The sequence below is a fragment of the Pongo abelii genome, chromosome 17 (genome assembly GCF_028885655.2).
Source record: "Pongo abelii isolate AG06213 chromosome 17, NHGRI_mPonAbe1-v2.0_pri, whole genome shotgun sequence".
Taxonomy (NCBI): domain Eukaryota; kingdom Metazoa; phylum Chordata; class Mammalia; order Primates; family Hominidae; genus Pongo; species Pongo abelii.
In genome coordinates this window covers 91,576,482-91,601,608 of record NC_072002.2, presented here as the reverse complement: position 1 = coordinate 91,601,608, position 25,127 = coordinate 91,576,482, and the positions used below count along the sequence as shown (strand labels likewise).

Below are 25,127 nucleotides of genomic sequence, written 5' to 3'. Positions count from 1 at the left end.
GTGCGTAGAGGAAGATGTGGTGTTAGTTTTCAGGACACAGTTAAAGACAGGCTTACAAATCAAGGTTCTCTATTAAAACTATAATTTCTTGTTAATGGCTAAGAATTAAAAATTTTTCAGTGCTATTAACACTTGAAGAACTCTCTAATCCCCCACTCTTCCCATGTGAAAGTAAAGGACATTTGTTTAGGAATTTTTTTCTTTGTTTCAGAAAAGGGCAACATGTGTCTGTCTTTGCCATATGGTACTATTTAACCTATATTGCATGAGCTGACAAGACGCTGTGTTTGGGCATTGATTTATTTTAGCATTCGAGAATGTTCTTTGAAATTTAGTACAGTAAATGATGCATTGAAAGTTGTACAGAGAGGTCGTTTGTGGCTTTAGCAGATTCTTTCTCAGTTGATACTTAAGGGTGTAGTGAACAAGTTTCACTTTTTTTCCCCGATACAATTTTTGTGAGAAATAGTTTGCCATTCAATGCTGAGTGACTGTTAATTCAGGAAAACACAGACTTGAATATGAGTAGTTAAGACTTCTGCTGGTCACAAATAAGGCTAAGAGTTGGGCAGGTCAGAAAGAGAAGATTCATTGTTTAGTTCCTGATTATTCTGGTGATTTTAACCTAGAGCAAAAAAGTATGTTTGTTATTATTATTATTATTTTTGTCGTAAATACTTAGCTTTTGTCCCCATCTTTTTTTTTTTTTTTTAAAGAAATGAATTAATGAGCAAATGGACAATCCTATTTAATAGTTCCCCTGAGCTTCTGTGGTGCGGCCCTGGAATTATCTACAGGCAGAACTGAGATGTTTTCACTTAGGCTGTGTTTTGTTTACACATGCTGGTTTGGGGTTTTGGGTAGACCTGTGTTGAATTCACAGGGTGGCTCTTATGCCATGTTGCAGGAATTTATTAATAGGGAACGCCACAGAAGATTCCACCTCCATTTTTAACATTCTGTATGGCTGTCGAGTTGACACCAAAGCAAATGTGTCTCCAGACACCTCTCTTGTTGTCTCAGTCTTGTTAGCTTTAATCATCCTGTTTTCTCTGTTTTACGAAAGAAGTAAACAAATTTCTACTCATCCACATGTGTGTCCCCAAAGCAAGGCATACGTGGACTGAAAGGTGGGCTGGGGCTTTGCTTCGAGAACGTGAGCAAAGAGCGTGTGAGTGCACGTTGCCTTTGGTGATGCATCATTTATATTGACATTATCAGTGACACAGACAGAATATTTTTATGCCAGTTTGAGAAAATACCATCGTTCACATTGATAATCATATTCCCACCAGATTTAGATTAATCACTTCAAAGCTTCTGATGTCTTTAGCATGACCATTAGCATAATGATGATAATTTGTTCCTTTGAGTAACACCAAGCATAATTTAAATTAACGTTATTGTGTTGAGTGCAGTGCAACCCCAGGTGCGTAAGTGGCTTCCTTTTTTTCAAAAATGGCTTTTTACTTTTTAAAATGAGAGGCAAGCAAGATGATCTCATTCCTAAAACCAACTTAAAAAATAAAACACTTAGTGTTAATAAATAAGTGAATTCCTAATGTCAAAGTGCTTGCCGTAGCAACATAAACTTGGGGACAATTCTGTAGAGTCATGGGATTAGTGGTTTAGTGGTAGGATTAAAATTAGCCTCAGTAAATTACCCTGGTGACAGAAAAGCAGAATCTGTTAATGGTTTTACAGGAAGATTGGCTTATCAGTTATTTTCTAGGTTGATGAAAGATTATGGGCTGCTAAGAATTTGAACTTGAGAAAGTAAGGTTGATTTTCCTAATATTTACATATTTTAAAGTGTAGATATTGATTAAAAAAGAAAGTTATTACAGTTAGAATTTGGGATTTTATATGTGTGTGGGAGATGATTTACAAACCAGGTTTTTTGCTTAGCTGTGAACATTAAGGGGGCCGTCGAGAGTGTGTGTTTTGGGCAATCCTTAAATCCTGTCCAGGGGAATAGTAGACCATTTTGGAAAGCATTTTAGACGTTTTGGACCCACGAAAACTCCATTTAGATTCCTACAAGGTGGTAGGTGATGAAACTGCACCTTCTTGGCCCAAGCAGGGTTAGGGCGGCCGCCATTTTAGAGTATGGTTTTATAGCGTTAGGAGTGTTACATTGACTCGGTGTAATGACCGTGAAGGAAAGCATTTGCTTTCATGATTGTTTACATTTCTTTGTAAATTTACATTATTTGTATTTGGACTTGTTTTAGGAGGTTAATATAGAGAATCCTATATGTGTTATAACTGCAGGAAACTTAGAGATGATTTTTGAGTGATTCCTGACATTTTACAGGTACTGAAATGCAGAAAGATTTAATAACTGACCCAAGGGCACAGGAATGGTGCAGAGCTCAAATCCAGGCGTCCTGATTCCCAGCTTAGCCTTTTTCTCCATACACTGTGCTGAATGCACAGAATAAGGGGAGGTGAAAGTCCACTCTGAAAAGGAACTTGGTAAGCATGTTGTCATGCTGAGTTAGCACTGCCAAGTGTGGACCTGGCAAATAACCAGGTGTTTAGGGCAGTGTAGGGAGAGCCCCCCTTCAGCTTTGCCTGGATGCTTAGAGCTTGCTCCACAGAGAAGAAACATGTTGAGTAAATGTTTGCATCTTTCCACGGGGATATCGTGTGAGTTGGGCACTGGACCAGTTGTTGCTGTCTGAGGCTGCTGTCACATGGCAGCGCTCAAGGAGGAACGTGGAAAATCTGATCACCAAAGACCAGGCAGCTGTCTGCGCAGATTCCCAGCCCCGCAGTGGGTGCCAGGATACAGGTTTTCTTGGGAAACCCAATGGTTTTCACCAATAGTAACATATTTTTATAAGAGAGTAAATACAGAGTGTAAGTGATCAACGTGGGATATAGAAAATCCTAAAAGAAAAAAGTCACCAAAAAATCATAGGGAAAAGGGGTCAGAGAAGACCAGGTCAGTTCTGATAGGCGGCTGGGCCCTGAGACTCAACTTCTTAAGCCAGGAAGATGAAATGCGGATGGGCCAGCTGACGGGGGACATTTGGCACTCGTGGGTTCTCAGTGTGGTGCAGCAGATGACCCGTGACAGACAGACAGATGCCGATGACAGACAGATGCCGAGAGGGAGCTTCCCACAGGAGTGGGCAGGGAAGCGGCAGAGACAGAGTGGATCATGGCAGGTGCTTTCCTCTGAGCTCAGCTTTGGTGCCAGTGGACAAGATGGCCACTAAGAGGAGGTGTTGGGGACCCCAGAGAGCTGAACCCAGGGAAGCGTGCATTCTCCTCCTTTCTTTCCAATGGTCAGGTTGGCTGGGTTGAGCTGCGTCTGCCCCGGGTTGCTGTCTGGACCTTTGCAGATTATTAAACACCTCCTGGAGGAGTCTCCACCCCGCCTGCCTTCTCCAGCAAAGCAGGCAGCTGGGCCAGGGAGCAGGTAGTTTTTCTTTGTTGCGCAAGCGCCACTTAAGAAACAGTGGCCTTTGCATCCTCAACATGAGCAAACGTAGCCAACACCCTAGATTTCTTTTCTTAAGAGGAAAAAAGTTAGTAAATTTAGAATTTTTTTTTCTTTTCTTAAGAGGATAGTACTGAGTACTTTTCATTATTTACCCGAACCTATATACTAGGTGATTTTGCTACCTTTCTAGACATTTCTCAAAATAGGACCAATGAAGAAATGCAGAGACTTATTTAATCAGTGTAGTCATTTATGGACTTCATCCTGTAGGCCGTGGTGTGAGGATTTTTGCAGGCTCGTTTGAGTATCTGGTCATTGAAATCTCACTATCTGTATGTTGGTAATAATAGTTGGCTTGTTTCTACCTGTTAAATTGCATGAGGGAATGAAGTGTGCACGTAAGGTCACACGTTAGATACAGACAGATGCTCCCTAACTTACGACGGGGCTACCTCCCCAGAAACCCATCCTAAGTTGAAGATACTGTTAAGTCGGAAATGCGTTTAATACCCCTCAGTCTACTGAACGTGGTGACATAGTCTCACCTACCTTCAGTGCGCTTGGAATGGGTAAATGGTAGCCGATAGTTGGGCAGAAGCACCTGGCAGTGCAGGTCACCATGAAGTACCGATGTCTACCCTGGAGATGGCGGGGCTGCCGCTGCTGGGCCTGTGGAGGGAGCGGCTCACTGCTTTCTGCTGATTGCCTGTGGCTTCCTCACCTGGTAAAGTTGAAAAAGTGTAAGTCGAACTTTCCTAAGTTGGGGACCATCTACAGTGAAATAAAAACAGAAATAAAGAACGGGCAATGGAATAATAGGTCGTGATGAGGGGAAAAGCTGGATCACATATGTACATCTTAGGATTCCCTCCCGTTGGTAGATGTGAACCAAAACTTAGGAGGTGAGCTTTCTGGCACCTAAAACAAAAGGCAAAACATGGCCATTGATGCGTTGCACTGACTCTCAGGAAAAAAATGCATCAGTTCTCCCATGAAGGAAAAGCCTCTTTTAGCATTAGCGCTAAAGTAAACTTCTAAACGTTGACTTTAATACTGGTTGTTTTAATACAGGCTATATATTCTTACATAGACAGTGCCTTCATTAACATTCTGAACGCAAATGCTATCGTAGCTTTTGGAAAGTAGTTTCTTATAGCTACTTTGATACAAAAAGCCAAGGGCATAAAAACAAAATACAAGGTATTGAGAGCTACTTTTTGAATTACTATGACAGTATGATGTAAGTTATCAACATTACTGTTTCCCATTAATAGAAATTTTATTTTCATTACTAATGACTTACGAACTTGAATCAAATTGGGCAAATGCCTCAATAACTGGTTCCCTAAATAAATAGCCCACCAGTACTCATTTCCTTTCAACAAACATTGATCAAGTGCCTACTATGAGCAGAGCATTATTCCGAGTTCTTTATGTGTATTATTTAATATGCACAGGTCTTAGGAAACAGGTAGTAATTCCCACCCCCTTTTACCCGAGAGGACACTGAGGCCTGCACAGTTGAGTAACTTCATCAAAGTCCCATAGCCAGGTTATTAAGCAGCCCACCTTTTGGGCCATCCCCCTGAGTGTCCGACCCTGGTCATGCTTGTTACCATGTGTGGAGTTCATTTCATTTTGGTCTGAGCCATTTGGGATTATGTAGCTTTAGAGATGACACTATGGGAGACCAGTGTTCCTCCACCCTTCCTCTTTCTAGATGGCTGGGGTTTCTGAAGCATCATCCAAGAGGGGCTTGGGACAGGCTGTCTGCCTCTTTGGGGTCCCCAGCCTGTCTATGGGCCTGCTCTGTTCTGAAAATAATCAGAAGTTTTGAGTCATCCATCACAAATGAGAAACTTAAGAGAGTGATCTAAAGAGAATTTGATGCCAAAAAAATTCCTGGGTCAGCTGTAGCCATCCCAGTGAGCTGGTGGGACTTGGTCACGTCCTGCCTCTGACCAGGCTCAGTGGCCTTGGATCCTAGGTCAGCTCATGTGCAGTTCCCATGAAGCCCAGAGGGGCTTAAGCCACACCCTCCTCAGCTCAGAAACCTGGGTCTGTATTTGCAAAACTCCAGGGCAGGGGTCAGCAAACGTTTTCCCTAAAGGATCAGATAGTATTTGATGGGACCTGCCTCATAGCTTGAGAGCAGCCCGAGGCAGCCTGGCAGGGAAGAGATGGACTTTATGGGCACTTGACATTCGAGTTCCATGCCATTCACATGTCGCAAAATACTGTTCTTTTGATTTTGTTTTTAATCCCAACCATTTAAAAATGTAAAAACCAGCCGGGTGCGGTGGCCCACGCCTGTAATCCCAGCATTTTGGGAGGCCGAGGTGGGCGGATCACTTGAGATCAGGAGTTTGAGACCAGCCTGGCCAACATGGCAAAACCCCATCTCTACTAAAAATACAAAATCAATTGGGCGTGGTGGCGGGTGCCTGTAATCTCAGCTACTTAGGAGACTGAGGCAGGAGAATCGCTTGAATCCAGGAGATGGAGGTTGTAGTGAGCCGAGATCATGCCACTGCACTCCAGTCTGGGCGACAAAGCGAGACTCCGTCTCAAAAACAAACAACAAAAAAAGTGTATATGTGTGTGTGTGTGTGTGTGTGTGTGTATGTAAAAACCAGCCTTAGCTCACTGGCTGTACAAAAACAAGTGGTGGGAAGAATTTGGCCCGCGGGCCTGCAGTTCGCTAACCCAGCATTCAAGGGCAGTTTTGCCCAAGAGAGTACCATGCATGCTATGTCTATCACTTCACGTTTTCTAGTGATCACATCAAGAGAGGTAAAAGGAAACACGGAAAATTAATGTTAATGATAGTTTTATGTAACCCAGTATATCCAGAATCCAAAATGTTAAACATGTAGATGACAAGAATTACTACTAAGTTTTTTTTTGTTCTTTTTTTTTTTTTTTTACACAAAATCTTCAGTGTCCCATGTGCATTTTACCTTCCCAGCCCATCCGAGTTTGGGCCAGCCCCACTTGGCAGCCTTATAGGATGGCACAGCTCTAAGGGCGCCCCACCACAAACCGCGGCCAGGTGCCAGGGGTGTGTTAGAAATCTTCAGGCAGGTTCCTCTGTTTCTGATTTCTGCTATTTGTTTTCAAACCAGGACACTAAGGGAAGGTACATTACTTTAAAACTGTCTCTGGGGGATCCCAGCAGTTTAAGGGGAAAGGGATCTTTTTTAATAACCTCAGGCTCTGTCCCAAGTGCTACAGTGGTGGAAGTGTCGGGGTCCTGGGTGTGGAGGGAAGGCGTCTCTTCAGGAGACCACAGGGTAGCCAGGAGGCCAAGGGCCTGACCCTGCCAGCGTCTGCCCCTCTGCACACTCTCGCAACAGAGGGCCCCTGTATTGGTATTTCCCATGTTCCCTGCACCCAGGTCTCCACTTCTGGTGCAGCATTTGATAACTCAGATTTATGAGTTCCAGCATTGTGGGTCTGCAGGAAGGAATCTTGGTGTGGCTGTGAATCTAGTTCCACTTGTGATGTGACTTCTGGCCCGTTATGAATGCCTGTGCATCTTCCCTCCATCTGTGGGGTGAAAGGGGAAGCCAGCCTGCCCCAAGGGTTAGGAGAGGACCATGCCCCAGGGACACCTTTGGACAATGGGGAGCTGGAACCTTGTGCAAAGGATCACTCACAGAGCAGGCAGAATTGCAGACGCAGACTGACTTGCCGGCAGAATTTCAGAAAACAGAAGGAAATCATGATGGATTGAGTTTATTCTTTTCCCGAACAATTTCTGTTGTGGCTTGCTGAGAGAATGTGGCCCGTGTTCACAGGGACGTTCTGTTCTTTAGCAGCAAGAGCTGGAACGACTGTTGACCATTTTACCTGCCCTGTAGGTGCAAGTCAAGGCCCCTTTTATTCAAACATCCCAAAGTCATGTGACTCTTAAAATCGCACCAAGGGACTTGGTGGACAGACTGAGGTATCCTGGTGATGATTGTTCCAGGTCTGTTCTGAGAAGGAACAAAAAGTTTTTCTCTTCCCAAGTGGATTTGTTTTTTTTTTTTGGACAGAGTCTCACTCTGTCACCCAGGCTGGAGTGCAGTGGCGTGATCTCAGCTCACTGCAACCTCCGCCTCCCAGGTTCAAGTGATTCTTGTGCCTCAGCTTCCCGAGTAGCTGGGATTACAGGCGCACACCACCATGCCCAACTAAACTTTGTATTTTTAGTGGAGACGAGGTTTTGCCATGTTGGCCAGGCTGGTCTTGAACTCCTGACCTCAAGTGATCTGCTTGGCTCGGCCTCCTGTAGTGCTGGGATTATAGGTGTGAGCCACCATGTCCAGCCCCACAGCAGATCCCTGAAGTGAAAAGCTGTAAACTTAAGCATTTTAATAAACTTTGATACAGAACTGAGTGTACTGAAAGCATGTTTGAAATGCACTCATTTTTCTGCTTTTGAAGTTTTGAATCGTGAATGTATATATATTCTCTGTGTCATCTAATAATAATTTTACATTCAGCCTATAACCTGTGTAAGGGATTTGTTATTCCTATTTTTTGTAGATTAAAAAATTGTTTAGAAAAGATAATTGTGATATAATTCATTTCGGTGGATGTTATTTGTATTGTATATTAAACCTTAAGCCTTTTGTTCATAATTTGCTGCATTTTAGTTTTGCTAACCTCGCAATATAAACAAGTTTACAAAACATAGAAACTCTTAACTTTGCTTAGGGTTGAGGAATACCTGGAGTGAAAACCCCAGACAAAGTTAATTTATTTCATACATCATTATTGTAGTCGTAGAATAGCAACAAAATGCCCTTCCTGTTGAAGAATGAATGTTTTATTGAGATGATGGTTTTACGTTATCTCCCCTCCCTGCATTCTTCATCGATGAATTTGTCACTCTCTTGATGAATCTGTCACTCTCTCATTTGTCCTGAAGATCTCAAATATGATTGTTGGAGTAGAAGTTAGTACACTTTCTGCTCTCCACCAGAGTTTACAAAAACACTTAAGTTTGGGGCTTTTCACTTAGGAGATCCATTGGTGGGAAAGATAACCTCTTTTTCCCTTCAGAATAGATCTGGAACAAAGTGTAATTCATCAGCCCTTTTTAAGTAGGTCGTTTACATATAATAATTAAAAAATGGATATAACAATACTGGTTCAGAAAAGCTGTTTCTCAGAAGGAAGAGTGAAGTAACTCAAAGCAAACCAAACTCCTTTAAGAAGATGCTTCTTAAAGGAGATGAGAATTAAATGCAGTGTAATGAGTTTGCATTCCTTCGTTTCAGCAGGTTTTTTTGTGTTATTTGTGTCTTATTCCCATGCTACTGGGAATTACAATGAGATAAAAAGGAACCCTTTACAGTGGGCCATTTTGTGAGTGCTTGAGAATGTGTGGGGTGGTCTGGAAGCCAAGTGGAAGGGGAAATGTAGGGGGTTTAAAGTATAAAATTGCAAGAGAATCACATTTTGTTGGTGTATTTAAAAGTGCCACAAAGTAAGCACAAAAACCTGACCTTGTTTTTCCCGGACAGAACGAATCTCGCCTTTTGTCCCATGTGTCTTGAGACTGCTGTCCAACTCAATTTTGTCACATTTTCAAGGCTAAGGCAGAGTTAAATTGCTTCCTCATTGTGGGGCTGGGTCCTGTTCTTGGAGGTGACACTTCAGGTTACCTGTTATTCCTGCTTGTGGATCTGATGTTCAGAGCAGCAAGTTTATTATTTTCATGGAGGGTCAGTTTTCATGCTTGCTATATTAGTCACTGAAATGCTTCTTTTGATAGGTCAAATGATATTGAAACAAACTAGAATTCTGTTTCCTGTCTGACTTGTGGAATTGCGGTATCAGTGTTCGGAAAACTTATCAGACTTTTGAACATAAGATCAACTAGCATTCAAGTAGAATTACAAAGTCCAAACGATATGACTCAGCTGGGATAAAAAGTGTTGTTTTATCTTTTTTCTGTTTCAGTGACTCAGCAAAAACAGTGCTTTGGACATACACAAATGTAGGCAAATGAATATTTCTGCATAAAGGGAAAATGTAGACCTTTACTTTTAGGACGACCGTTTGTTGGTGGACCGGCCCAAAATTGTTTTCAGAGTTTTGCAAATCCACCTGAGTCTCCACAAGTGCAATTTCATCTGTGGGTTCTTCTCTTGAAAGTGATTTAAGCCTCCGTAGCAAGTCACCCCGCACCGGCATACATCTGGGGGGCTCAAGAGCTTAGGCTGTTTCTATCAGTCATGTGAAATTTATAGTTGTTCAGTTGCCTACAGTTCACTTAGTCAGGTGGGACCTCAGTATTGCAATAAATGAAGGTGTTCTGATTAAAACATCCCTTTCTTAGACAAACCATGACTGGTTTTGGAGGTTAGTAGAAAACTGACACAAAACTACGAGCTTACATTTAATCACTTGGCAGAATTTCTTTCATATTCATTTGACCACTTTGTTTAATATGCTTTAAGATGTCTGAAGTTGGAGCTTAGAATGTACACTGTGTCCTACTTTTAAATGAGAGGAGTTACAGTAGCTGAGAACAATCCTGTTCCCTGTCCTTGCAACTCCTGGATGTGGACATTTTTTTTGCTGGGAAGTGAGTTGATCTGAATGTCATTCTTCCAGGGAATTAATATGAAGCTACCCATTTTAATTACTGAACCAGAATAAAACATTGACAGCTGGCACTGAAGGCCTTACTGTTTGTTTATCTTGTATAAGGGGTCAAGATAGAGGCACTTTGCTTTTAAGACATATACAGTGATTTTTCACAAAATGGTGTGAACATGTAGCACCTTTCTTTTCATACTATAAAAGGAGATGATGGTTGTGGAACTCACTGCAGATAACTCATTACTTGGTTTTCCAACCACAAATTTGTGTGGGTAATTTAGTTAGAGCCAAATACTCAGGGCAACATTCTCCTTGCCCAAATTAAACCATTTCTTTTCAGATAATTGTACAAAATGCATAGTTTATACATGACAAAGTCTTCATCATCTTGGCCATCGAGATATTTACAGTCGAAAGAGGAAATTGCATTTTGAGGAAAAAGTGTGTGAGATGTTTCACAACATGAGTGCAAGTTTATTTTATGCAAGCTACTATTGAGCGCCTGCTCTATGCCAGTCACTGTATTAGGCATTTAAATACATTTGCTTGGTGAATGTAGTAAGATCTTTAAATATATACATTTTAAAGAATTTAAAATGGTACAATGTTCTCTGAGTTTTTCTGCAACTATTTTTTTTTTTAATTTTGCATGACATTTCAGTGTATTCTCTTTAAGGCATGTGTAGGGTGCTGTTGTGTGTACACACCCTCAGTGATTTCCAGATGCCCAGTGCCCGGTGTGGCCAGAGCATGGACCCACTGGCACAGATTTGGTCAGTGAGCAGCCAACAGGAGGTGCCCGTGTGTGCCAGCTGGCTACCGCCCTGTGGAGCCGACTTTCTTTGTCGTGTCTCCTGTTGGACATTTGGGCTGTTATCAGCTTTCTCTTAGCGTGCAGGGAACTTTTCTGATACACGACTTTGTGCACTTGTGGGAATATTTCTCTAGGATAAGTTCCCTGAGGTGGAATTTTGGGGATGGAGGGGCATTTTAATTGACAGATACTGCCAAATTTACCAACAAAGATAACAAAGTACCATTTTACGTTCTTTGCAAAACTCAGTGCTTTCTCTTTGTCAATGCTTGATATTATCAATCTTTTAAGTCTTGGCCAACTTAATAGAGGAAAATACCATTGCATTTTAAAAATTGTGAGTGATTATGAGGATTTCTTAATGTTTATTGCTCATTTTATCTGTCTTGTGACTCACCTGTTACTTCGTCACATTATCCAGTGAAGTTATTCATGATTTGTTGATTTATAAGAACATTTTGTTTGTTGGGGATAATAGTCTTTTGCTGATGAGTTACAAATATCTTTTTGGGTAACTTGTTTTGTATCTTCCATCACATATGTTTTCCAGATACGGAAACATTCAGGTAGCCTATATATGTGAGTTTTTTCTTAAAATGTGTGAAAGATTTCAGATGTGGGCTTGACTCATCTCTCACATTTGGGTGGGTGGAGGAGAGAGCTCTGGTTTCTTGCTTAAATATTGGTCTGTTTACTTTTTTTGTCCCTGAGTGAATTTTGGACAGTAAGATTTTATTAGAAAATTATTTTTTTCGTCCATATTAACAAGTGTATTAACCTAGAGTTTGAAAAAATTGTATGATTTTTTAAATTTTTCATTCTGTCTGTGGTTATTAGACCTAATTTCCCCCCAACCCCTTTTTTCTTCATGATTAGGCCAGCTAGTTATTTATCTCATTCATTGGGGTTATCATAGAGCCAATGATTGATTTTGTGAATCAGTTTTACTGTAGTTTTTCTTATTTGTTGTTAGTCTTTAAAATTCAAATTTAAGAGTTTTATTATATTTATGTTACTGGTTGAAATGAGTATTTATTTTTAATTATTGTAGCAAGTAATTGAATTTTATTTTAGCTTTCTTGTGTACCATAAATTTTGGCACTGGTACTTTGAAGAGAGTTTGCAGTTTCACTTTGATTTCTTCTTTGTTTCAGGAATTGTTACAGAGAGTTTAGAATTTTCCAAATGGCCGAACTTCTGTGAGTGTTGTTTTTGTTTTTGCTTGTTAATTTTTAGTGTCATGGTACTGTATTATGGAGCTCCTGGGACCTGTACTGTTTCGAATTTATGGAACTTTTGGAGCCTTCTTTGTGGTTAATATGGAGGCATTTGATGTTCTATTGCCAATTTAGCAAAATGGCAAATTGTGGAGTGTGATACTCATATATTAGATAAGACTTACTTTATTTTTCAAGCTGTCTATTTCTTACTACTTTTGCTTACTTAATCCGCCATGCTTACGAGAGATTTGCCAGTTCTTCCAGATCATTTTTCTCTGTTTGTCTTTCCAGGTATTCACTGTAGCTGTTTCTAAATGCATTTTATTCTGTGTTTGTGTTATTCTGTGTTTTTTGACTTAAAAGTGTAGTATAACTACAGCTGGGGGAGGGGTGCTTTCCTGTAATCCCAGCTTCTTGAGAGGCTGAGGCAGGAGGATTGCTTGAGCCCAGGAGTTTGAGGCTAGCCTGGGCAACATAGTAAGACCCTGTCTCAAAAAGAAAGCCACACACACACACACACACACACACACCCCAGTATTAGGACAATTATATCTTCTTTGTGAGTTCTACTTTACCCTTTATGATTATAAGATAGCTACTTTTTTTTTTTTGTTTTGAGGTGGAGTCTCGCCCTATTGCTCAGGCTGGAGTGCAGTGGTGCAATCTCAGCTCACTGCAAGCTCTGCCTCCTGGGTTCATGCCATCCTCTTGCCTCAGCCTCCCAAGTAGCTGGGACTACAGGTGCCCACCACCATGCCTGGATAATTTTTTGTATTTTTAGTAGAGACAGGGTTTCACCGTGTTAGCTAGGATGGTCTCCATCTCCTGACCTCGTGATCCGCCCGCCTTGGCCTCCCAAAGTGCTGTGATAACAGGCGTGAGCCACCGCGCCCAGCCAACTACTTTTGTATAATTGCCTTTTTTGACCGCACATTAAAATTTTAATGGTATTTTTTTTCCATGTTGCTTTTGTTTGTTTTCTCTACGTGTCCAGCTTTTCTGAGTTCCTTAGTCATAGGTGTTTTTTTTTTTTTTTTTTTTTTTGCAGAGAGCAAATAGTCAATTTAATTTTTAACCCTATCATGGAGTCTTTTTTTAAATAAGTGAGTTTATTCCATTTATATTTATTTCTGAAACTGACTTACTTGGTCTTCTTTGCTAATTAAAGAAAAAAAACTTTTGTGCTTCCTCGCTTTTTCTTCTTTTCTCTTTATTGGAATATGAGTTATTTCTTGTCCTTTAATTATTAAAATCAGAAAGCATATAGAAAGCATATAATGCCTTTGGTTCCACTAGTGGCTGTATTTATGATGTTTTCTTAAAGCTGTATTTCTTAATGTATCAACATCAGTAGTAATACAATTTGACTTCCCCTTTGGGAAAGAAGTTAGAACACTTCTATTACCTTCCTCTTCTTTCCCCATCTGCTCCCCCTCCCCACATTGCTATTGTCATTCCTTTTTTGGCTGTTTTTTTTAGTCTATTAGTGTTAATTTATTATTTTTACATGACATAGTTTTTATTTCAAGACATGTAAGGATCGCATGTTTATTTTATGTGTAGATCACAGTTATTTGGATGTAATTCTATTTATATTTATTTCCTTACTGGATTTAGTGATCATTGCCAGATTTTATTATTGCTTTTTCTGCCTGTGAGGCCTTCATTTGGAGCCATCCTGTTTGACCGGATGACCTTTCCAGGTTGCTCTTAAAGGACTCTGGTGAGGACACTGGTCCTTATGGAGGAGTTAGCCTGAGCTGGGTGAGAATCCAAGCAGCAGAAAAGTGGGTCAGAGCCCAGGAGAGCTAAGGAAATTTCATATTGCTGAAGCCAGAGGTGCATACACGTAGGTGTTCACACGTGTGAGCGCACGTGTTGCAAGTGCATAGGTGTGTAAGTGTGCCTGAGTGTGTGTATACAGACACATACATGCACATGTGAGTATACACTCGTGTAAGCGCGCCTGTGTGTAGGTGCACGTTTGCAAGTGTGCCCGTGTAGTGAGCCTGTGCAAATGCACACACGCACATGCAAGTGTCTAAGCATGCACATGCCTGTCAGGGATGGCAGGGGTGTCTGGGTGATAGCCAAGAGCTGATGTTTGAGAGGCCGTTAAAGACCACATCATCTTGACTGTGAATTGTCTTGAGGAATATGGACTCCATCCCAAGGGCAATGGGAGGAGATGTTGTGGAGGGTCCCTCAGCCAATCTGCGGCAGGGAGGAAGCGTCACAGGCCAGGGACACTGACCAAGGGACCGGCAGGAGGTTTCTGAAGGGAAGATGGTTTGATGGTTCAGAACAGGAAGAGGATGGAGCTCTGGGCTAGATTTGTGACTGGGAAACTGGAGCAGAGTGCCCTGAATCTGACTTGGTTCATGCTGGAAGGTCTCGAGTCTGTAAGACTTGGTCATCTGCTGGGTGAGTTGAGAGGCAGGGAGGGTGCAGGGCAGCTGTTGTATTCCTGGGTAGGACTCTGCAGGGACACAGTCCTAGTGGGCATGATGTCCTGGAGCAAGACATCCAGGGTAGACAGTTTGGGTGGGGCTGGAGTCCCAGAACAGCTTCCATCTGCTGTGGGTGTCTTGGGGACACCTGCAGTAAGATAGGGATCTTAAGGTGTTTAGCCTCCATGGAGTGGCAGCATGACTTCGTGCTGGACCTGGCTCCTGGGAGAAGTCGGCTCCAATTCTGGGATCCTCCCGTTCAGCGATGTGACAGGATCTAGTGAGGCCCCGACTGGTGCCTGGCTGAGGCCCAGCTGTCCTGTGTGGAGTGTTTCTACCAGTGGTGGCCTCTGGACACCAGAAATGCTGTTCACATGGGCCCACTGCAGGTCAGAGAACTTCTGAACTGGAAAAGGCCTCCCAATTTCTCCATTACAAATGACACATTTCACAGATGGGAAAAACGAGGGCCAAGAAGAGAATGACCCATCTAACGCCACTTGTCTGACCAGAGAAATGAGAGTTGGCCCAGGAATCAGTCCGTGTCTGGGGTCGCTTCCCTCTCTTGCCAGGTGTTAGAGGTGATTCAAGAGCTGCAGCAATCCATTCTGTCACCTTTTTGGGGAAGAAAGTAAGGCAGAAAAGTCCCTGAAATAATACGTCTTTTTTTTTCCTGTGTGGAGGATGTGGAGGGTTTGCTCAGTATAGTAATCGTCTGAACGGATATGCCAGATATGCATACTTTTAGAATTATTCCTGACAAGTTTTTCATAATACCATCTTTATTTGTGTTTCTTATTTCTTCTGCCCAACAGATTGGTGAGGAATACTGTAAATCATATTTTTGATGTAGGTAAAAGAAAGTAACTGAAAGGTGTTTTTAAAAAATTAATCCACTTACAAAAATATCTTTGAAGAAAGAAAACTGCCTAGGAAGGAGAAAGGAATAGAAAAGAAATTTTAAAAATCAGGTTTTTGTGGAACCGTTTTTCTTTTTTTTTTCTCAGGCTCCCGAGTAGCTGGGACTACGGGTGCCTGCCACCACGCTGGGCTAATTTTTATTGTATTTTTAGTAGAGACGGGGTTTCACTGTGTTAGCCAGGATGGTCTTGATCTCCTGACCTCGTGATCCGCCCGCGTTGACCTCCCAAAGTGCTGGGATTACAGGCGATAGCCACCGCGCCCAGCCCTGTGGAACCGTTTTTAAGTGCAGGGCAAGACTTACAGTATGTAGGGATTTATAGAAAATCATAGATAAGAAGTCCTTAATGAATTAGGATAGAACTTCAGTGCTTTTGGCCAAGAGTGGTCGTAAAATGTTTGTAACACGAATCAAATGGAGTAAAATTCTCAGAATAAACCAGAGAGCACAGAATAGGGTTCGTATGGAATTTCCAGTCAGGAAGAAGCGGAACATTCCAAAGGTCATTTATATAAGGGCTCCTTGGATCCGAACAGTGCAGTGTCCGTTAAATGTTGCATCTAAAATAACTTCAGCTTGGAATTTCTTAAGCAGTTAGTGCAAAAAGAGTAGCTCTGTTAAAGCATACTTGTGTTGGGTAGAAATATTCCCTTAATGGAAGTTTTCTGTATATATATGAATTAGAATTGTATCCTGACCACTTGTGATTTGTTCCAGATCTAAGTTAAAAGTTGGGGGGAAAACTCCAAGCAAAGGGAAACTGCGCATTTGTTGGCTCAGATAACTCAGCAGTTAACGTGAATTGTCAAAGCTGGGTAATCCACAAACGGGCGGTTCCAAATCTGAGAACGTGAAAACTGGCTGTCTCATCTAGAAAAATTCGTTTTGGTTTGTTTTGTTTTTAAACAGTTTATGGATTCTGGTGATGACCTCTGACATCCTTATTTGGGATAATACCATTTAAAGATGAACATATTTCATGCAGTTTTAACAGTAGATTATTTACTTAACAATGCCTTATAAATATTATCTCATTTATATTTTGTAATGATTTCCTGAGTACAATTTTAAGGCATTTCAAATGATTTTAAGCATTTAAAACATATACTTTTTGTTTTGTGTTTTTTATTGTGATAAAATATATGTAACATAAAGTTTGCCATTTTAGCTATTTTTAAGTGTACAGTTCAGTGCCTGTATTGGTTTTTTATAATTAATGAATATTAGTTGAAAGAAACATGAGGCAGCTCTGTCTGCTTTTCTGAGTACAGTGGTTTAACCTTTCAGATTCCAGGACTTTCTAACAGAAGAAGATAAAAATAGAAAATGAAGTTTTGATTTAATCCTAACATTAAATTATATTTTTAAAAATATTAAACTTTTTGGTCAGAAGACTAAAGTTACCATAATTTCTTTTATCTAAAAAGTGAGTCTCCTCCCTTATCCCAACCCAGTAATTTTAATTTCTTCTTACACTGAAAGAAAGCTCTTTTATCCTGAGTGCAGTAGTGGAAACTATTACTAGGTCTTTGGTTATTTCAATGTAGAAAGGAAAATACGTAACCTAAAATCATGAGTGCCTTCTTTTAATTGTCCATTTTGTGGAATGTATACATTCAGAGATATTTATTAAAACTTATTTTTAAAAAGTGCTCTAAATATAAAGATTTAATGAGTGTGGCTTTTTTAGTAATATAAAAAATAGGACTGCAAATCCTTAATAATCATATGTTTGGGGTGTAATTTTGGACTGGTGATTTCACCACACTGCACAGTTGACTAATTTTATATTTTGCTGGGAGAAGGCAAAAACTTTCTTCCAGTAAAGGGAACATTCGCACACCCTGATTTGACTACCTCGGTTATTTATATTCAGGCGTACAGAGCTAAACATGTAGAAACATCATGACTTCATTACAAAAACCAAAACTATTCAAGAATGAACGTTAAATGCCTTTAAAATCGGGCTGGGAAGTTGGAGACATTAGAACTCTTCAGACCTGGAGGCTCTCTCCAAGTGCTTCTTTGTAGCAGTGTGGTTTAGCGGTTCAGGACCTTCCATTGTTGAAGGACATATAATATACAATGGAGTGATAAATAAAGTCCTTGGAACAAACACTCTGAGGACTAAACAAGGAACTGATGGGGAAGATGGCTCAGCATTTTAAGTTACTCCTCTCAAGTGAGAGTTTTCAGGGATGTCAATTTTTTGGCTTCCCTGGGCCACGTTGGAAGAAGAGGAACTGTCTGGGACCACACATAAAAGATTCTAACGCGGCCGGGCGCGTTGGCTCATGCCTGTAATCCCAACACTTTGGGAGGCCGAGGTGGGTAGATCACTTGAGCTCAGGAGTTTGAGACCAGCCTGGCTAACATGGCGAAACCTCGTCTCTGCAAAAAATACAAAAAAAATTAGCTGAGTGTGGTGGTGCACACCTGTAGTCCCAGCTACTCGGGAGGCTAAGGTGGGAGGATCGCTTGAGTCCAGAAGGCAGAGGTTGCAGTGAGCCAAAGTTGCACCACTGCACTCCAGCCTGGGCGACAGAGTGAGACCCTGTCTCAGGAAAAAAAAAAGAAAAAAAAAAAAGACACTAATGATAGCTGATGAGCCTAAAAACAAACAAACAAACAAACAAACAACCTCATAATGTTTAAGAAAGGTTATGAATTTGTGTTGGGCTGCCACGGGTTGGACAAGCTTGGACTTTAAATTGCCCAGAGAGCGAGTGTGATTGTTTTTCTTACTAGACGAGCACGGGGCTGCTCCAAATCACAAGTATTGTAGGACACTGCCAATCTTAATTTTGATATCTCTAATTTCAGATAAACATAAAAAACACATTTCTGTGTACATAGAGAGCAGAAGTTCTCTATTTCTCAACCTTTTTGATCCATCAGAGCCAGAGAATCTCCTGGGGTGCCTTGAGTGGCCTGAAGTGGTTAGCTCACAGATAGGCACGGGCTGGCTGGGGTGTGTTGGCTGCTGCAGGGAGTCCCACAAGGCCGTCCGTCGCGCGCTGTCCGTGGGGAGGTCTGGAATACGCCGCAGCTACTCTTGCTTGCAAGGCTGCCCGGGATGACAGTGGGAGTTAGCAGTCGGCAGATAGTGAGTGGAAGAACTCATTTCTGTCCTTGGTTTATTACTTTATACTTATATGTAGCTGCCCTGAGGGGGATGGGATGCATGTAGTTATTCAATAACTGGACTTGAATTTATTTGGTAAAAATAACTCAGGAATCGAATGGGCTTACAGTTTGAACATGCCTGCAAATGCAGGAAATTGCTAAACTTCTACTTTGAAAATGAGGCAGCTCGTGTAGATTGCAACATGTTTTTGAGGTGTGGCCTTTGAGTGGGCTGGGGCTGTTGTCTTTCTCAAGATCCCAGTTAGGTAGGAGCAACGGGGACTCTGCTTTGGTTTGGACCTCCCCACCACCAGCCTCCGAAGCCTTGTCCCTTCCTTGACCGAGCACTTACCTGCAGCCTCTGGGAAAGCCCAGCACCTGTGGACGCTGTAATTCCAGCACTGCCCCCGAGGTGTGCTGAACATCTAGTTAGGGTGAGAGAGATCTCAGGGCAAAGCGTTTGCCCAAATCATTTCCTCTCTGGGACAAGAGACACGCAGGACTTCCTGCCAGCCCAGAGGGGCTGTTGGCTGCAGGTTCAGCGAGGCCACGGCTGCCTCTGCCTGATTTTACTTCCCAGAGGCCAGCATCTCCTGGGTTTTGCCTCTGGGGCCCCCCTGCCTCCCAGGGCCCTTTGCCTGCACCTCTGGGTCGTCCTTCCCTGTGAGGCTGCAGAACCAGGGTCCTGCCCCAGGGCATCCCTTCCTGTGTTTGCTCCCCACGTTCACAGCCCGTGGCATCACCACCATAGACTCTAGGTCCTGGTGATATCCTGGTGAAGGGATTTCTGTGTCATCCTGTCTCCTGTTGTGTCAGCTGTGCGTGTCCCAGCAGGGATGGCCCTCGTGGCCCCTGTGCACGTCCAGGGTCCCTTCTCCACTTTTCCAGCCGCCACCGTAGGCACGTGTCCCCACTGGGTGTCTTCCCTCACACCCATCCCAGGCTTGGCAGGCAGGCACCACTGCGTCCTGTGTGCCACGCTGTCTAGACAGCCTGTCCACAGAGCGCCTTTCTCCTTGACTAGATCTCCTGGAGATGTGCGGCCCCGGCACCTGCAGGGAGCACTTGGGTCTGGCCGTGCCAGCCAAGTAGCCTCTTTGGTGTCCCTGCCGTCCCACCTGGCTTGGTCCTTGTGGGCCTCACAGATGCTGGTAGCCTGGTGAGCGTGCAGAGCCTCGGCCTCCGGGCCAGCATCCCGTCCACGTGGCAGCATGGGTGCACCATTATGGGAGTGGGGAACTGACAGAGAGACCTGAATGCTGTTCTCAAGGGGCAGGAGGTCCTGACGCTCCCAAGGGAACGGAGTCTCTGGTGCAAGGGTCCTCCCTGCACCGCTGCCTGCCTGGAGCATTGGAGAGTGAGGTGGCCACCCGGGTGGGGTGGAGTCCATCTGTGAGAAGCACTCTAGCAGTAAACCCAGTAATTAGTGTTGTGAATCAGATCTCTCCCAGAGCCTGAATTAACATCGCTCCCAAGGGAACGTGATGGTTTCCAGTATGGCTTAGACCTTCGCCCAGGGACGTTAGAAGTAGGGGGAAGAAACAGTTGATCATCAGAAAATGCATCGAGAGGACTGCTTGGGGCCTCTTTAAATTGAAAATGGTGTGTCTCTGCCCAGCAGAAGTTTGAACTGGGAAGTGTGTTGAACAGAAGGGTTTCGGTGCAATCTAGGCGTTCCTGGGATTTCGCCTTTGCTGTCCCAGGAGCCCATCTGGGAGCCTGTGCTGCGCTCGGGTCCTTCTCCCAAGTCCCTGCTGGTCCCTGACGGCTCCTTGGTCCGTCTCTGTTTTCGTGACCGTCACACTTCTGAGGAGGACTGGCCGGGTGTTTTGTGGAACCCATAAGCTCCAGGTCCTGGTGACGTCCTGGTGCAGGGACTTCCATGCCCTCAGTTTGGGTTCTTGCGTGTTTTCCGATTGGTTTAGCCCAGGGTAATCGTTCCCGGGAGGAAGACCCGCAGGGGAGAGGCCCTTCTCATCACAACACATCAGGGGTTGGTCTTGTAAACATTTACTCGTATGATTCGCCTCTTTCCAGCCCTGCGTTTGTCTGTTATTGGTTAATACATCTGAAAGTAAAGGTATAAAGTTTCTTCCCTGTCTGTGCCTGCATCCTGGAGCATTTCTCCCGTGTGCTGTCCAAGGACGCTGCAGGGTCAGCCTTTCTCAGACACAGATTGGCCTCCTTGGCCCAAGGGAAATAGATTTTTAAAAAGGCCTCTTTCTCCTTTGAGTTTCCTTGACTAAAGAATTTCTCCTCTTCTGCTGTCGAAGAGTAGGATCTTTTCTGTTTCTTCTGCCCTGTTCCACCTGTAACTGCCAAATCTGAAGTTGGTGTCCAAGGGCAGGAAAGCATCTCTGGACGCACATAACCCAAAACCTTGGTCTCAACTCCTGTGGCCTGTCGAAGAGGGGAAACTAAGCCAGAAAATAGCTTGTGGTTAGTTTAAAAAACTGACACATGTTGAAGACACAGTGCCCAGCAGATAGTGTGGATGACCACACCGTTTTGGTGCACGATGCATGCCAGCCTTGAGCTGCGCGGCGAGCCCTGGGCCCTGGCAGCTCTGGAGCCCCTCTGGCGGCTCCCCTCGAGGTTGCCTGAAGGTGAGGAGGGTGGAGCTGCCCTCATCGGATGCACGGCTGTATCCCTGGGGTCGCATTCCAGTAGTTTCTGTGCATCACTAAAGATACTGGGGCTCTAGCATCCATTCCCACTTGGGCTCCTCCAACCGCATAAGGCTCCCATGATACATCCCCCATCCTTCAAAAGATGCCTTGACTAAATCATGAAAAAAAGGAGACTTTTTAACCTTTCCATAAGTGAGATGGCCAGGCTGGGGGTGCCAAGAGAGGCCCTGCAAGTCCAGGAGGCCACTGTCCCCGTTTGAAATGACAAGGCTGGGGGTGCCAGAGAGGCCTTGCAAGTCCAGGAGGCCACTGTCCCCGTCTGAAATGACAAGGCTGGGGGTGCCAGGGAGGCCTTGCAAGTCCAGGAGGCCACTGTCCCTGTCTGAAATGACAAGGCAGGGGGTGCCAGGGAGGCCTTGCAAGTCCAGGAGGCCACTGTCCCCATCTGAAATGACAAGGCTGGGGGTGCCAGAGAGGCCCTGCAAGTCGAGGAGGTCACTGTCCCCATCTGAAATGACAAGGCTGGGGGTGCCAGAGAGGCCCTGCAAGTCCAGGAGGCCACTGTCCCCATCTGAAATGACAAGGCTGAGGGTGCCAGGGAGGCCCTGCAAGTCCAGGAGGCCACTGTCCCGTCACTGCGCATCAACCCTGCCTTTCCACATAGGTCTGGGGGCTCTGCACCTTTGTCTCCATGACTCTTGGGGTTTCCGAGCGATGCTTCTGAGATTTCTGAATGCCAGCTTGAGACGGCAAAGGCCCCAGTCATGCCACGCTATGTGTGTATCCCACTTTTTTTTTCTTGAGACTGAGTCTCACTCTGTCGCCCAGCCTGGAGTGCAGTGGCGTGATCTCAACTCGCTGCAACCTGCGCCTCCTGGGTTCAAGCTTTTCTCCTACCTCAGCCTCCCGAGTAACTGGGACTACAGGCACACACCACCACATGCCACATTTTTAATGTACCTTTAGTACATTAAAAATTTTTAATGTCCAAAAAATTTTTTGTATTTTTAGTACAGACGGGGTTTTACCACGTTGGCCAGGCTGGTCTTGAACTCCTGCCCACCTCAGCCTCCCAAAGTGCTGGGATGACAGGTGTGAGCAACTGCGCCCGGCCTTGAGTCCCACTTCTGAGACTGTATATGGAGAAACATCACGTGATGCTGTAAAGAACGGGAAGTGATGGGGAAATCTTGTTTCGCTGGATCTTCTGTCTTTTTTCCTTTTGAAAAGTGTGTGTAATTCAGGACTGAGAACATAAGCTTTCAAGGACTGCTTATTGCTCATGCAGTGGAAATAGTTTATTATGAATATTTTGCAAGTGTCTGTTTTAAAGCTCGCTGTCAAATCTCTTTGGAATGACTTTCAAGTCTAGTGAGAGCTGTGCCACACCCTGAAACATTTGGGGATTCTGTGGTCCCAGGTTTAAGTGGGACACCGATTTCAGTGGGCACATCTGCATTAAGGTCACAGACTGGCTCCCCAGTCCCCTGGCCTGTTTTGTAAACTCAGATGCTGCGGGGGAGGTGAGTAGGTGGTGCCCCACAGACCCATCCCCAACAAGAACAAGCGTCACCTAGGGGCCTGGCATTTCTGGCGGTCAGCAGTGTGATGCGCACACCAAGCGCATCCCATGCCAGGAGCTCAGTGCATATGCATAGCAGGTGTTCCCTGGTGACATTTTGATAGCCTGGATTGACAACCAAATGCAGATTGTTTTGCTGCTACAGTTAGGCGGCGTCCTGGTTACCTCCGCTGCTGCGTTTGTGCTGTGACTGCTGAATGCTTCTCCTGCTCCTGGCTGCCCCTCACAGATGTGGGAAGTCCTATTAGAAACCACACTGTGTGGGATTTTCCTAGCAGCCCCCCTTGGGGTGACTTAATTCATTCTGAAAATATCTACGGTAGCCCCAGAAAGTCCTTGGGCATTGTTTTAATTTTTCTTAAAGAGAAGCAGTGGCAAATGGTTCTTAAAAACATAATTCGATGAATACTAAACTTTTCCTCATTTCAGAATCTGAGAGAGGCCGAGTGGAGTTCGGTCCTTCTCTGAACAGTTTTAGCTGAGAGTACCAGCATCCAACTGGGAGCGTTGTCATTGCATATCCACATTCCCAGGAAAGCCCAGGTAGGTGTGCAGTTGGATCACCTTCCTGTCAATCTGTCCGACTTCGGTTTCACAAACCTGGAATTTCGATCAAGCTTAAAACAACAGTTTTTACTTTGTGGTGTAGGGTTGCTTTTCTTGGCATGGCTAGAAAAATGTAAAATGATGGTAAATAGAAGAAAAATAATTAAACCAGAGCACATAACTGGGAAGCCGCCTCTGTGGGCTACTTTGATGAGGACATAGGGATCACAGTGTGAATGAGGTTTTCTGCTGAAAAACAGCCAGTGTAAGCTGATTGTAGAACTTGGTGCTCCTGGGGTGGGGGTCCATTCGTTTTTATGATCCAGAAAACTATTGCTCGAGGATATTAGCTTGCATATGAGTAAGACCCACTTTCTTTTCTTGCCCAAGTTTGCACAGCTTATTACAGTTAGGCGATGTTTTTGGGCAGACAGCTCTCTTCCCTTCTGGGAGGTGCCGGAGCAGAGCCGCCCAACGCAGTGATGGAATTGTGTGGTGCAGGCTTCATCTGCGTCCGCAGAGGGGCAGGTTTCGGTTGTTACTAGGTGGGTCTTTAATGAGGTGGACCGCTAATCTCTCTGCTGAGACCTGCCCTGACAGCGATGTTTCTAAACTAAAGGGGCGTTGGAGGAGTGCCTGTGTTGGACTGTAGGTCCCTAGTAGGAACAGGAAGACGTGGTGTGAACTGTCTTGTGGTGTTCTTCAGTAATTGATTGGGTCATCGTTTGATTAAAGTAGTGAAATGGTTTTCTTGGGATTCGTACAAAGCCGTCTCTGAGTTTTGCAAATCTGGAGCTGCCGGTGCAGGTCCTGCCCGCTTCCCACCGTGGTGGGGTGGCCTCTGGCGTGGAAGAGTGTCCCGTAGGCATTGTCACCAGCGCTCATCGGTGGAGGCTGGGAACACGCTTCTGTGGCAGAAACACTTTGAAAAAAAGGTAGATGCTGGAAGGAATATACAAAATGTCATATTAATTTAAAAGGTAACCGGATGTGGGAAGGGTGGGAGTCAGGGCCCGCACTCTTGGTATCTGGGCTTGGGCAAGATCATCTCCACAGAGTCACAGGAGGCGGGCGGAGCAGTTTCCCCACACACCACATGCCTGCAGGGCTGGGCGCCGCACCCTTCCCGTCCAGGTGAGGCTGCCCAGGGTTTCTTGCCTGGTAGCTGGTCCGGCCCATGGCGGGCACTTGGGGGATACCTGTTAAACATCTGATGAGACCTGGTCCCCTCACCTGTTGGTGACGAGCCTCAAGCTGGTTCCCGTGTGGTCCTTGCATATTTTTGGTAGTGCTGAACCTTGGATGAAGACCTGAAGAGGAAGGGATCTTGAATTTGTCAAGCGCCCACTGTGTGCCAGGCACCTGTTTTAAGCACCCGCTGTATGTTTTCTGATTTTACGTTTGGATGGCAAGATTGCAAAACGTTTGTGTCCTACAAATGAATCTCCGACAATTGCAGAAATTATAGGTGACAAATGACCCCTTCCACCCCCAAATTTCCTCTAAAGGTCACATTAAATAGGGTGATCCAGGGCCTCTCAAGTGGTGTAGCCCAACAGGTCGGTCCCAGGTGTGTGGAGACGCTGGTCCCCTGGGCCCTCTTGGTCAGGGAGGCAGCAGAGGGTGGGAAAAGTGGCGTGTGCCACAGGGCTCGGAGGAAGCCAACATGGTTTTCACAGTGCCTGTTGTGGTCGTGGTGACCGGTGTTCTGTTGGACGAGGCACTGGCCTCACCATTACATGGTCAGTGTGCAGTGACGACGGAGTGTCCAGGAGGAGCTTGG

At 44.3% G+C, this 25,127-nt stretch overlaps 1 protein-coding gene across 10 annotated transcripts in view; it reads left to right on the top strand.

Annotated features, from left to right (window-relative positions):
* Positions 1 to 25,127, top strand: part of ZNF516 (zinc finger protein 516) — a 134,824-nt gene that overhangs the window by 9,410 nt on the left and 100,287 nt on the right. The window contains exon 1 of one of the 10 annotated variants that reach the window (XM_054538103.2): positions 11,862 to 12,067. The exons of 8 other annotated variants lie outside the window; for them this stretch is intronic. The gene's annotated coding sequence lies outside the window, so the exon portion shown is untranslated. Of the gene's footprint in view, positions 1 to 11,861; positions 12,068 to 13,137; positions 23,342 to 25,127 lie in introns of those variants that run through there. One more of the 10 variants, XM_063716959.1, reaches the window with a different exon arrangement.